A 13438-nucleotide genomic window follows, 5' to 3' on the forward strand; every position below is an offset into this window, starting at 1 on the left:
TCCTAATAGGGAAATGTTTTTTGAGTTACATGAGATTATTAGACAATGTAATGTTCATGGCCCATGTGGTGCACTAAATCCCACTGCTCCATGCATGACTAATGGGAAATGTAGTCATCGTTATCCGCGTGCCTTCTCTAAATCTATTGTGGTGGGTAGTGATGGCTATCCTATTTATATGTGTCGAGATGATGGTAGGAATATACAAGTGAAAGGAGATGTCGTTGACAGTCGTTGGATAGTGCCATTTAATCCTTTCCTCTCCATGAAATACAAGGCACACATCAATGTTGAAGTATGCTCCACAATCACTGCAGTTAAATATTTGTATAAGGTGTTAATCCTTTCCTCTCCATGAAATACAAGGCACACATCAATGTTGAAGTATGCTCCACAATCACTGCAGTTAAATATTTGTATAAATATGTGTACAAGGTGTTAAAACCCTAAGATCTCTAGATAATTGTTATGCATAAACATGCATAAATCAGGTATAAACTCAACCACCCAACCACCCCCGAGCCCAAGGGATGCACACATGAATTATAAATGAAATACATCATACCTCTACCACCTTGATGTCCCATACCATCAAGAGGTATAACTCCAATCCAAAAGCATCATGTAGCTATAGTGTGAAATGGTAGATGAGTAGATATGGACCTCTACACAAGAGACCATAGCATAAGCCTCCAAGTCCCCAAGCCTCCCTTGAGTGTGTCCCAAGCCCCTATTATATAGGAGGGCCCTCAAGTGACTCTTGACTTTCCATTCCCCATGTGTGACCCTTGGATGCCTGACCCTAACCTTAATCCTTAAGGTTAGTCCTAACCCATGCTCCACTAGAGCTTGTTCCCATGCTCCCATGCTCACAAGCCTAATGTAAGTTAGTCTCCTAGTATATGCACACATAATGTGCATATAACATAGCACACATAATGTACATATAACATACTTCCCCTCTCTCAAAACATTGCACTTTTGCAATGAAAAGAAGGAGAACTGCGCTGAACAATCTCAACCGACTCCCAAGTCGAATTCTTTATTTTCCTATCTTTTCACCTAATTTTAACCTCAAGGATTAGTCAACTACAAAGTTTTTTTTCCCTGAATTCAAGTACCTTATCAGGTTCATGTGGAACATAGGATAATTCTTCGACTTCAACGAGTTCTTGAGAAGTAACTGTGTTATCCTCACCTCCTAGTTTCCCTTTCAATCTATTGATATGAAAGACTGGATGAACTCTAACATGTCGAGGTAGTTTTAAGTTCAGACGCAACCATGCCAATCTGATGTATAACTCGAAAATGGACCACAATATCTAGGAGATAAATTCGAGCATTTTTCTATTGACAAAGTCTGAGAATCTTTAGGAACATTAAAATAAACCAACGCTCCTGGTTCAAAAGACCGAGATGAGAGTCCCCTATTAGCATAAAACCGTGCCCTATCTTGAGCACTCATGATAGAATCCTGAGCTTCGGTCAACATTTCCTGCATATCACGCAAGAAATCCCTCGATACATCAAGCTCAATGCCCTTAAGACCGACATCAATAGGTGCCCTGGGTTGATACCCATACATAAGTATGCACGGACTAAAAACCAATAGCCCAATTCTTAAAACTGTTATAGGCAAATTCCATCATTGAAAGATATTTTTTCCAATATGATGATTTTCTAGATACATATGCACGAAGCATATTGGAATAATCAACGTCCCGAATTACCCATATCAACATAGAGAGTCATCAGCGTCTCGATGAGTCACATATGTCCATCCGTAAACAATCAGGTTGATTCTATAAATCACCTAAAGTACGGAACTAGAGAAAGAAATGCCAACAAAGGAAGAATCCAAATTTCCTTATCCGAACACAACAAGATAAACTTGTTTGAACTCTAAAGAAAGAGATTTCAACAAGTGAAAATGCCGACGAGATTACCCTCATCAAAACATGTAGGCTATAGATAAAAGAAGTTTATCTAGAGAATGCCCACACTATAACTTCTAGTGAATTTAGAAAATGCGATTATCTTTGAATGTTGAGGTCAACATGCTAAGTGATGTAAGCAAAGCAACAATCTTGAGCCCAAATTATCCCATAAGATAATATATGTGAGGGATCACTAGCATCCCATACCACCATGATACCACCCATACATACCTTAACAATTTGAAACTCCCTAGTATGCCGTCTAGGAAATATGAATAAAATCCTGTATAAAAGGAATAAGATGGCCTTAACCAGACTTTCACATACTAAACCTGTCTTTATATACTTGAGACTACATCAAGGAATAACTCCTTCTGAGTACATCATTAGAAAAGAAATTGAATTATTGGCGCCTTTCTAATGATAACTATCCAAAACACAATAAAGTTAGGGTAGAAAAATAACTCACCTAGATATATAAACAACTAGGTATCCAAGTTGGAATATATACAAGAGTATAAAAAATATACTCCAAAATTATGTGCAAAAAAACGAAGGCAAATGCTACCTTCAAAGCACATGTAATTATTCAAAAGATCAAAAGATCCTTATAAAACCATGGATAAAAGCATAGAAGCTCAATCCATAAAGACCATAGTTGATTATAAAAATCAATGCATACCATCTAATGGACATTAATCATGCCAAAAGAAGCATTAAAATTGGTGGCCAGCTCATCAATCCGGAGTATATGAACATTGTGTCGTTCAAGCAAAACTCCAAAGTAAGCAAGTGAAACACATGTGTGTAGCACTCAATACAAAATCCCTAGACACAAGTGATCTAGGCAGCACATGATGAGTCCATATAAAACTTGGAAAACATCCAATAAAAATCCACCAAAACAAACCGATCAATTGACCCATGATAGAATTTGTTTTAGGCTTAAGAAATTAAGCACAAACCACACTTAAACAAGTGCAAAATAAGCTATCATGGAAAAGTGTCAAAGGTGAAACACACTTTGAACGCAAATTATAGCCATCAAAAGAAATTAAGGAACATGTCCAAAAAGAATGGCTAAACAATGGTAAAAAATCATGAATATATCGTTTAGAATTAATCCAAACATAAATATCCATTAATATGAGGTATAATCGTATTTAATAATATGCGAATAACCCGCATCTATCTAATGTCAGCGCACGAGAAAATGTACTTCAACATTAAATAACCCTAAAAAATATTAAATTCTCGAGAAAAAAAATTATCATGATTTTTTTCTAATTTTTTCTAATTTTATAGGGCCTCAAAATATGATAATTTTGAATTCCACCAAGCCTATCTTATGGCATTCCAAACATATATTTTTTTTTAAAAAATTTAGCAATTAATTTTACCAAAATACCATTGATATTTTAAAAATATTAATTTTTAGGATTTTTAAAAATAATTTCTAGAAACTTCCTAATTTTTCTTGAGAATCCCATCGTTCACGAAATTTCTAATTCCGCCCGACAATTCTTAAATCCAATGAAAATTTATAATTTTAATGGATTTTCTAATTTTTTGGATCAAAAAATATATATTTTAAAGGAATTTGAATGGTCATCACGGGCGCCCGAATGGACACACCACATGCCAAACACCAACCCCACATTTTTTCAAAATTTAAAATAACCTTTGTCTAATTTTCCACTAATTTTTAAGAATTTTTTGAATTTTTAAATGACCCTGAATGCATTAGAATACGAACGGCCAAAAAATTTTCAAATTCCAATGGTTTTCTCGGAATACGGAAAGCCAAAAGTTTTGGGAAAATGAAAAGACAAAAAAAAAATCAGAATGTGAAAGGTCAAAGGTTTCCGGAATACGGAAGGTCAAAAGTTTTTCTGGAATTCGGAAAGCCAAAAGGTTTCGGGAAAACGGAAAGCCAAAGGTTTTCCGGAAGATGAAAAGCCAAAAAAGTTTCAAGAAGAAATTTTCAAAAATTTTTCAGAGATTTTTTCCTCGAATCCCATATTTTTTAGGCTTTTATCAAGCTTTTTTTTGAAAAATCTCCAAAAGCTTTTTTTTAAATAATAAAAAACTCATTTTAAAAAAATAATAATAAGCTTTTTAGCTTATTAAGGGATTTTTGATTTTTTTAAGGGGGGCATTTTTTTTCCGCCGGTTGCTGGTGTTGCGTCCCCCCCCGCCCCCCCGCCTGTGTGCAGAATACTGAGAGAGAAAGTAAGAAAACTCCCTCCTCTCCTTCTTCTCCCCTCTTTCCTCTCCTTCTTCTTCCTTCCATTCTCTTTCCTCCCCTCTCTGTTAACAGAGAGGTTAACATTAATCTTTCATTAAGGTTTTTAATTAAACTCCTAATCATAATTAACATTAATTATGATTAATATTTAATTTAAAAAATTCCTTTTTAAGAGAAATTTCACAGAAAAAAGAAGAAAAAATCTGAATTGAGAGGCGGAGAGGACCCCATGCACACGGGAGAGCATTTCATGCATCAACATGCTGTCCCCTACTGCATTTCAGCAGAAACTAGACAGAAATTTGATCGCATACCTGCGGAAAAACCTGCAAAAATATATAAAAAATATATTTTTAATCCTAAAAATTTTAGAAAAAATTCTTAAAATTTTAGAAAAAAATTCTTTAAAATTCTAAGAATTTAGAGAATCCATTCTACCAAAAATATCCACCATAAAATATGTGGTAAATTGTAAAAAATTTCATTAATGCTTATTTTAAACCATAAAAAATAGAGAAAAATAGCATTAAGCTCACGAAATTCTCTCGCAACGTCGATTCGTCGATTCGTCCATTGAATTGAAGTAACATGCATTCCAATCGCCATATCGATGATCCACGTGCAATTCATCAACACAAATCAACAAAATAACATTTTTGTTAGTAAATATTAAAATTTACTAAAAAAAATCAACAATAATTAAATAGAGATTGCTCTGATACCACTGTTAAAACCCTAAGATCTCTCTAGATAATTGTTATGCATAAACATGCATAAATCAGGCATAAACTCAACCACCCAACCACCCCCGAGCCCAAGGAATACACACATGAATTATAAATGAAATACATCATACCTCTACCACCTTGATGTCCCATACCATCACGAGGTATACCTCCAATCCAATAGCATGTAGCTATAGTGTAAAATGGTAGATGAGTAGATATGGACCTCTACACAAGAGACCATAGCATAAGCCTCCAAGCTCCCAAGCCTCCCTTGAGTGTGCCCCATGCCCCTATTATATAAGAGGGCCCTCAAGTGACTCTTGACTTTCCATTCCCCATGTGTGACCCTTGGATGCCTGACCCTAACCTTAATCCTTAAGGTTAGTCCTAACCCATGCTCTACTAGAGCTTGTTTCCATGCTCCCATGCTCACAAGCCTAATATGGGTTAGCCTCCTAGTATATGCACACATAATGTGCATATAACATAGCACACATAATGTACATATAACACAAGGGTCATGACAGAGCAACAATCAGAATGCAAATTGTAAATCATGTAGAAAGGCAAGGAGAACTAGAACATTCAACTGATGGTGTGGTGGATGAGATCAGTAGGTACTTGGATGCACGTTATGTGTCAGCGAAGCATGCTGGCAAATTTATGAATATGATATGCATGAAGAAAAGCCCGATGTCTAAAGATTACAAGTTTATCTTCCCCTACATAATAATGTCATGTTTCGAGATGATGATGATGATTTGTAGAGTATAATAGATAGAGAAAGAATAAAAAAAACTACCCTTACAAAGTGGTTTGCATGTAATGAGTTGTACGATGATGCAAAAGATTTGCTTTACAGATTTGAAAAATATCAAGTTGGGAATTCTACTTTCAAACCTTTGACAATAGCTTCGTCCACTCCACACTGAAAACAAGTATATATGTCATATCACTTTGTCAATTTGTTCCACTAGTTGACAACCAACACATACATATCAGAACGTTCAGTTTATGACTTTTATATTTATATCTTTTTTTGTACTATCTATTTTAATCATCGAGGAGAGCAGGGACACATGGTAGGACAAGAGAAGAGTGCAGTCATGTGTACGCTAGGGAACGAATACTTTGCTTTTTTGTGCTACGGAGAGAGAGAGAGAGAGAGAGAGAGAGAGAGAGAGAGAGAGAGAGAGAGAGAGCGTGGGGTAGGCTCCTATTACTCTAGGATTTGAAAAATATGGAGCTAGGAATCGTACTTCCAAACCTTTGACAATGATTTCATCCTATCACTTTGCCCATTTGTTCCATTTGCTCTGACAACCAATTATATGCATACAAAGCATGGGTCACAAAAGAAAAGTTTCACAAAATTACTATGTGGCACAAATTTAGAGTTAGAGGGGACGTGCGAAGCACGGGTTAGCCCACTAGTACCTTTTAAGATGCAATAAACTACTAAAATTCAAGTGACCAAAGTAGACATGCCATAGCTCCCTGTCACTCATAGCACGTGTAGTAGTAACTAAATAAGCATTATATGCCAATCTCTCATACACATGCCCAACCTATAAAGCCCATGGCTTAGAGTATCGAATACCATAGTGATGTCTCCATCAGTTAAGTTATTATGAACTGTACACATGTCATCAACAAATCTGACCACTAGGCGTGCCCTGGTAATGGTAGAGACTGATAGTAAGTTCTTTTTAATGCTTGGCACAAATAGGACTTCTGAGAGAGTGATTGTGCCACCATTTTTTGTAGTGAGGACAACCTTACTAAATCCTTTTACTAGATATGAGTTTGTACATGTGATTGTTCCTCTTTAAGGAGCAGACTCAAGTGAGGAAAATAAATTCACGCTGAGAAGTAATCTACTTGCTAGCACCACTATAAATGTACCAAACATGTTGATCTATCACTAACATGCACACATTAAATAGAAGGATCGTAACTACAGTGCACAATGAATAATCATCATATGCATAGTTTGCTGACTCATTTTTTTCAACACTTAGGTGTGTTGATGCATCAGCCCATAGCCATCCGACCCCTAAGAAAAGGCTTTGCCTTTACCATTTTGGCTGGCATACCTTTACCTTTTTGACTGCTAGCCAAATTCATGATCTCCCACACACATACTAGTTCGGTTTTGCTGAGATTACTCTTCTTGTAAGAGCATTGCAAACGAACTCATCGAAAGTAAGGGCATTGCGGTTACCCTTCATTCATGAGCCTAAGTGTAGATCTAAAACCCTAGTATGAATCTGGTAGAGCTATGATAATAGTAGACACCAAAGAACTATCTAGATAGATCCGGATATGCCTCATGAATATGTTCTAGTTGCTCCCTAAGATCTTTAATCCTTATGAGGAAATCATCCATTAAATCTCCCTCATTCATATGCTTGGACTGTAACTACTTGTGCAAGTAGGCCATTTGTGCCTCGTTATACACCTGGTAAAGCGTAGCAAGCACATCCCAAGCATTCTTTGTAGTTTTACATAAGCGAATATAAGGAATAATGCTCCTTTTCACTAAAAGTATCACTAATATATGTGCATGTGCATCCCTTCCATCCCACGTACCTTCTTCTTCTATTGGGGGTGCAGAGGAAAATGCCACAGCTACATCAAAACTTGTATCACCATCTAAAGTACCTATACTATGTTGTTGTGCTGGTGAGACAAGTTGTGCCTTAATAACAATATTCCAAAGCCATTTGGCGATTACATGGTGTATCATATAGGACCACAGCGGGTGGGTGGTTAGTCTCGTCAACCTTGTCCTTAGTAGAAAGCATCCCAAACACACCACTACCTGCCATTCTACTTGCAGATAACTAATCTCTGACATAGAATGTAAATATCCTAACTACTTGTAGGTATTATTAATGCCCACTAAATATAATTGAAATGGCTCTGCAGATCATTGATGAACAATGGAAACTTGCAAAAACTTGCATACGTATATGAAAATTTACAAAGTGTAGAGTGTGAAAATGATAGTAGGAATGCAAAAATTGATGATAATGTTGATGATGTTGTTAAGGCTGTTGAAGATGAGCTCAAAGATGCGATATGTTGAAGATGAGGATGCCGCTGTTTGTACACCAAATGCTATTGTTGTTGTGTCAAAACCCCCAAAATTTAATAAAAACAGTTCGAATCGACACTCTCCCAGGATACCTGTGTGACGGACGAGCCCCAAAATACACACAAAATGCTCCAAAACATGTAGTTAAACAGCACACTATAGGCTATACCTTCTCCCCCTTAGAGGATAGCTCAGTTTGAGATAATCAAAAGAGCAATCCTAGGAGAAGATGACAAGGGGGTGAGAGTCAAGAGAACTTACTCTGATATCAATTGTTGGATTGGAGATCAATGTAACACATACATAGATATAGCATATAAATGAGCCCCAAAACATGCTTGAAATGCTCTGAAACGTACAAAAATTATGTTAATATAGGTAACATCACACTATAGGGTATACCTTCTCCACCCTAAGATGCTAGGTCAATCTAAGATAATCAAAAGAGCAGCTCAAGGAGAAGATAATAAGGGGGTGACAGCCAAGAGAACCTTCTTTGATACCAATTGTTGGATTAGAGATCAATGTAACACACATAGAGATATAGCAAGCAAGGAGAGAGAGATGGAAGTACAACACTCAAAGTAGATTGATAAGTAAAGTGACATGATAAGGTCACTTACACATACTTATAAGACTACGTACATATGCTCAAAGGAAAAAACCTCCTAAAGAGGGAAAAAATGCCCTGGTTGATTATTAGCCTATGTCCATACATAAATGGCTACACTCAAAGTAGATTGATAATAATGCGTTAAGTATAAGTGAAGTGACATGATAAGGTCACTTACACATACTCATAAGAGTACGTACACACACTTGGAGGAAAAAACCTCCTAAAGAAGGGAAAAATGCCGTAGCCCATTATTAGCCTATGTCCACACATCACTACCATATAAATGGCTACACTAGGTGCATGTCTAAGGTGCATGTCTATAGGCCTTAGAAAGCTACCAACAAATATGAAGGTAAATGTTGAGGCGTGCTTGCATGCATGTGCTATATGGGTTTCAACAGAGTGACCCCCTAAAGCTAAAGATCCTCCTACAACCTCTCTTCCACGTGTGCAATGTGCACTGTTGTTAATTAGATGCTCTCATTCCATCACTTGTATAAATGTGAAGCTTTAAGGTTGGGAAGGCATGGAGGAGAACCTCTTGTCACTAGTGCAGGGAGATTAGGAGGAGGACAGCATGAAGTATAGGGAGTCGGCTACTACCAAGAAGCCTAAATCTTTTATAGAGGCACTTGGGGTGGAGGAGCAGATAGTAAGCATTACAGTGAATGGGCAGAAAATAGGCTTTATGAGTCTCCCCACAAACAAGGGCATTAGGTTGATGGCTTATAATGGGCCTACCTTGACCCGAGGTAGCTCCGCAAATAACAACCATGTACATGTGTCTTTATCATAGTACTTTGTGGATCATCAAGTGCGGCTTTTGCTTCTTGTAGCATCGTTCTCATGTGCATAGGTAAGGTTCCTCTCAAAGCCAATCTATAAGATTAAAAAAGACATGCATATAAAGGCTACATGCAAAGGTTGTGTCTCTCAATAAAGGCTTCTTTGTGTTGATGCTATCCTCGTTTCTTGGAGGGGAAGGTTTTAAAAATAATGGAAAAGAGAAAGGGGGATAATGAGAGTTAAGGAGGGAAAGAATCTAAAGCCTAGCCTATTGAGAATCAAGTGGGGATGACAGAAAAGATAAAGCTTTGAATGAAGACCACTAGAGAGGTGGCGATATGCAAGTTGGGGAGGAGGTAGCTTCCATATTAGAGGTGGGTTGGGTTAGGAAAGTTAAAGGAAAGGAGGGCCTTACTCATTAAAGAGAACGCAGGGGAGAGAGAGAGCTTAAATTCCTTACAAGCAACCACACACACACAAGAGAGAGACTATTGGCCGGTCAGCTTGTGCCGTGGGCCAGAGTTGCAAACAACAGCAACAAGGTAGCCACCCTGCATGTCAGCACTGCCAACGTCACTTCCTTAACACCTAGTCGACGCACCTTAATCCTAAGGGAATCACAGTACCAATGGATACTTCAAGCATGTAAGGATGGATCCTAAGCTTTGCAAGGCTTGCTACCAGTTGTATCATATTTCCTCTCTGGAATAAAGCAAGAATGTTCTTCTGTTTCTTCTATTCTGTATATGCATTTTTTCCCTGATTGTGTCTCTATATATTCATCTCCATTCATATATATTGTTGAGTAAGGTTGTCTGTTAAGTCATCATGTCTTTGTACTTCTTTTAGTAGGCGATCATCATAGCCTGAGAATAGTGTCTGTTTTTTTGTGTTGTGTTTGTATCTACGTGGTGTATGCTGTGCGCATAACCAAAGACTCTTACTAGGTTTCTCGGGGGAATAAGCGGTCCAATTCACCTGCCAACACTTTGGCGACCATGATGCTTTTTCCTTTTTTTTTGGTGCCATTTTGCTTGTTGCTTGATTGTCATTGTGTTTGAATCTACTCTCCTTGTTTTCAAACCCGTTCTTCATGTTAGCACGTGAAAGGCGCTACTTGGCGAACAACCAAGCTCGGGAATTTATGTTTGCTAGTCTCGAGGAGCCACTCACCACCTTTGAACCAGAACAACCAGACTCCCAATCAGAAGATGAGCCAGTCACCCCTACTACCTCACCCCCACTATTGTTCATACCATCTCCACCACCCCCACCACCCCCACAACCACGCCTCCTCAACTCTAATATGCACCGACTGTCACCGTGAAGTACCCAAAGTTCTTCGGGAAATCCTCGAAGGATAAGGATGTTCACATCCTCCTATTTGACGATGTATGGCATGTGAATGTACCCGGCCTGGTGGACCAGCACCTTAAAAAGGCGGCGTTCATCCCGACACTCCACAAGAGTGCCACTCTCTAGGTTGCTTAGTATGAGTACAAACCATCAAAGGCAAAGGCAAGTCCAAGAGTAAAAGGAAGTCCAAGAAGTACTCATTCGGATCTCCAGATGAGGAGGATAACTCTAATGATTCCATAGCAACAAGTGAGGAATCAGAGGAGGAGGAGGAACATTGCAAGGCATGGTCGAAGAGCAAGAAGGCATGAAAGATAGCCAAGGATATGGCTACACATGTCAGCCACCATGACTTAGATGACCATGGAAGGTGTGAAGTCCACTCCAACCGTCCGGTCAGGCACTTGGTGTGCAAGGTGTCACAATCATGGATAAGGAGCCGAAGAGTGCAGCTTAAATGAACTATGGTGTGCCATTTGCAAATGGCCACACATATAACTAAAGCCTGTCATTTACAATGGCAGGAGAGCCCCTCCACAACCGGTGATCCAGCTCCTGTTGTGGCCATCGTTCAACCTGCCCAGCCCATGTATCCGTACAAAAACCCCAGTTCTGCCCACGCAAAAATTTCCCGCTCCAGGAAGGAGTTGGTGCTCCAAGGACTGCCTTCACATGCTTTTATAGCCATAGGCAAGGCCACTAGAAGTCGAACTGTGAAATCTGGAGGAAGCATAAGGCAGAAGTAGAGGGAGCCCAGGCTTCAGTATCCGACCCACTAGCCATAAATGTCATAGAAATTCAAGCTCTAAATGAGCAAGTAGTAGTTGGGCCGACAACACAGGAGGTCAAGTCATCAGCCATGGCGGTGTGACAAGATCCATGCAACCCAAGACTCCAGAGGCGGTGAAGGAACCAACCTCGAATAAGAAGGGGAAGCAACACATGGTCACCTGGCAACAAGAACAACATAAGAAGGGGAAGCAACACATGGTCACCTGGCAACAAGAACAACATAAAAAAAGGCCAAAGAGGCGTAAAAAAAGGAGTCGGAGAAGCTCAGGTAGAGTTGTCGATGGCAAGAATCACAATTTAGTGTCCCTGAGATGAGCCTAGAAGAGGAATGCCACTAGAGATTCTACAATTGGACTACACTAACTAGTCCACACCTACCCACTCCACTTAGCGTGTTCACATTATGAACCGCTTGTGTATAAGGGTGCAGAAAAGTGTCATTTATAGTGTCATAAAACTGTCATCAGATTGGACTACACTAACTAGTCCACACCTACCCACTCCACTTAGCGTGTTCACATTATGAACCGCTTGTGTATAAGGGTGCAGAAAAGTGTCATTTATAGTGTCATAAAACTGTCATCAGAATTGTCATCTAATCAAAAGTGTCATTTGTCCGGAAAGTTGTCAATTAGAAGTGTCATTAAAGATGTCATTTAAGTTGTCGTCGGAAGTGTCATTAGGTTGGAATATGTAGGGTCATTTGGAATATGAAGAGTCACTAAAGAATCGGTTAGTCAGTTAGAGTCGCCTAGGAGTCTTTAAAAAAGGCATAGCCTTCTTGTAATCGTGTGGTGGTGTGGTGTGAGAAATCAAAAATCAAGAATCAGTTATCAGTTATCAGTTTTTAGTTTTTCTCTCTCTCTCTCTCTCTCTCTCCCTCTGTCTCTAAGTAATGCTCCAATGAGAGTCGTTTCTATCATTTTGTGTATTCCTTGTTGAAGCCACAGCTTCAACACTTGGCGATCAATACGGTGGGTGTCCTGTCTCTTGCTGGCGGAGGTTAGAAGGCAGAAGCGGTGAAGCATACACATGGCTGATTGCAGAAGGCATCAGGAAGGTTGGTGTGGATGGCACCAAGCCAAAGGCGCAAATCATAGTAGTCAGGAGGTTCTCAAATGCTGCAGTTCAATCAGGACTTCTTTATTCAACGACAGCAGGGCGAATCCGTTAACAAGGGAAGTAGCATGGCTGGCGGATTTCAGCACCTATGCGGATATATGTGGAGATGGCAAGTGCAAAACTCAATCATCGTACTATTTTTTGTGAGCAATTTGGCTAATTTCAAGGAGGAAGCGATTTATTTTGCTGTTCAAAGTTCATTCAAGGAGCGGTTTCACGATGCAAGATTTCAGAATGGAGGAGACACAGATGTTGCAGAAGGGCAAATCATCAGAGGAGTGTTTTCTTTTCTAAATTCGTATGGCTATTTTTATGGTAGAAATTTAGGAGGCTGTTCATGTGTGGTAATGGTGAAGTTACAGATGAGGACCTATTGCAATCGGTTAAGGAGAGTTTTAATGCATTCAAGGGAGTCGTGCAAAGAAAATCAGTATGAAGAGTTGATGAAGAGGAAGTCTCTCAAGGTGTCAATGTCAAGAGGAGCTTTTTGGAAGTAGATTCAAGCGGGTGACTTTTTGCAAGGATGGAGTGATCCGAAGGGGACATACCAGGCAAAAGACCGGATGTACCACCTGGCGACGCAAAGCTTGCAAGGACTACAATCTTGGACGAGCGGATGGAGGCATCTTTTGGTGAATCGCTATCAAAGTGGGATTTTTAAATTTGTCATTTCTTCTCTCAAAATTCAGTGTAAACCCTGGGATAAGGCACTTGACTTCTCTCAAGGGTGTAGTGGGTTCTCAACTTGCTTCG

The sequence above is a fragment of the Cibotium barometz genome, chromosome 65, assembly GCF_041138505.1.
Source record: "Cibotium barometz isolate CiBa-2024 chromosome 65, ASM4113850v1, whole genome shotgun sequence".
Lineage (NCBI taxonomy): Eukaryota > Viridiplantae > Streptophyta > Polypodiopsida > Cyatheales > Cibotiaceae > Cibotium > Cibotium barometz.